A 1,993-nucleotide genomic window follows, 5' to 3' on the forward strand; every position below is an offset into this window, starting at 1 on the left:
CATATGGGATCTTCCCGGACCGGGGCACGCACCCGTGTCCCCTGCATCGGCAGGCGGACTCCCAACCAGTGCGCCACCAGGGAAGCCCAACAAGTGACTTTTGAGCTGGAGCTTGGGGGATTTTCTTAGACAGAAATGGGAAAATTTGGAGAGGGAGCACCGCGAACAAAGGCTTGACAGCATGATGTCGAGCTCAGAAAAGGGACCCCTGCCAAGGGTGCCCTGGGGGTGAGGTGCAGAAGGAGACTGGTGAGGGCCGAGGCTGAAGGGGAGAGTTGGAGCCAAATCAGGGCCCTGGACCCAAGTCTCTCAGGAATAGGGAGCCCTGGCGACTTCTGAGCAGGGGTGTGCGCTGATTAGGGTGTGTAGAGACGTGGCTGGACTGCAGGAGCAGGGAGAGACCAGAGGCAGAGCCCACTAGGAGGGGACTGCACCCTGCCGGAGCACTGAGGCCCCCACCTTGCTGGCTGTCACCTCCAAGGGGCCCTGGAGCTGTCTCCTCCCCCAGGCCCGCTCACTGCACAGCAGCTGCTCCTGCCATCAGCAGGAGAATCTCCAGTCTCCTATATCCTAACATAACCACGGGAGTGGCCCCCATCACCTTTGTCACATACACAAATCTATGGCATGACTGTCTCATCATGATCCCAGGCCCCACACACACTCAAAGGAGGGGATTATGCAGGATAAGTACACCAAGGAATGGGAATCTTGGGGGCTGTCTTAGAATTCTGTCTACCCAATTGAAAGCTCAAAAAATACAAAAGAAGAAACACAAATATTAAAAATCATTCATTTAATTCCCCCACTCAGAGGTAACTATAATTTGGGTAGACCATTCCGTCTGTCTGTCTAGCTATCTATTTATATTGCCTTGTACTATTTAAATATTAATAAATTCACTTCTATATAATATATAAATCATCTGCAAAATGCATCACATATTTAATATATTTAATTTCAAAAATGTTAACTTCAACCTCTCCATCATCATTTTGGATGTATCTGGAAACTAAAGGGGAAAGAAAGCAAAGGAATCATAAACATTTTTTTTTCTTTTTTTTTTTGGCTGCGTCGGGTCTTCGGTGCTGCGCCCGGGCTTTCTCTAGTAGCGGCGAGCAGGGGCTACTCTTCATTGCGGTGCTCAGGCTTCTCATTGCGGTGGCTTTTCTTGTTGCAGAGCTCGGGCTCTAGGGCACATGGGCTTCAGCAATTGGGACCACAAGCTCAGTAGCTGTGGCTCAGGGGCTTAGTTGCTCCACGACATGTGGGATCTTCCCGGACCAGGGCTCGAACCTGTGTCCCCTGCATTGGCAGGCGGATTCTTAACCACTGTGTCACCAGGGAAGTCCCCATAAACAACTTTATGTAACTCTTTGATCACTTCTCTCTGTAGCATATAACAAATTGTTTAGTCTCACATAGAAGTGAATGTATTAAATGCAAACTGCATGTACAGACTATACATAAACATTTATAATATACATAATAAATAGCAGATTATACATACATACATTTACATACACTGTTTTAGAATCTGCTTTCTTTATCAATAACATACTGTGATGGTGCAGTATTTCACAGTGATAATTATATGTCAACATCTTTCATCTCTTTTTTTTTTTTGAGGTAATTGTAGATTCACATGCAGTTGTAAGAAATCACATTAAGAGATCCTGTGTACATCTTGCCCAGTTTTCCCGCATGTACATCTTGCAAAACTATAGGATAATATCACAACCTGAGTGTTGACATTGAAACAATCCACGGACCTTATTCAGATTTCCTGAATTTTACTTGTGTGTGTGTGAGTGTGTGTGTGTGTGTGTGTGTGTGTGTGTGTCTAGTCCTATGGAATTTTATACATAATTTTTAAAAATTTATTTATTTTATTTATTTATTTTTGGCCGCGTTGGGTCTTCGTTGCTGCTTGTGGGCTTTCTCTAGTTGTGGTGAGAGGGGGCTACTCTTCATTGCGGTGCACGGGCTTCTC

The 1,993-nt window shown here is 45.5% G+C and overlaps 1 protein-coding gene across 1 annotated transcript in view; it reads left to right on the forward strand.

Moving 5' to 3' along the window:
* The window catches only part of C2H2orf72 (chromosome 2 C2orf72 homolog), a 9,533-nt gene that overhangs the window by 5,946 nt on the left and 1,594 nt on the right, over nt 1–1,993 (forward strand). The window lies entirely within an intron of this gene.

The sequence above is a fragment of the Physeter macrocephalus genome, chromosome 2 (assembly GCF_002837175.3).
Source record: "Physeter macrocephalus isolate SW-GA chromosome 2, ASM283717v5, whole genome shotgun sequence".
Lineage (NCBI taxonomy): Eukaryota > Metazoa > Chordata > Mammalia > Artiodactyla > Physeteridae > Physeter > Physeter macrocephalus.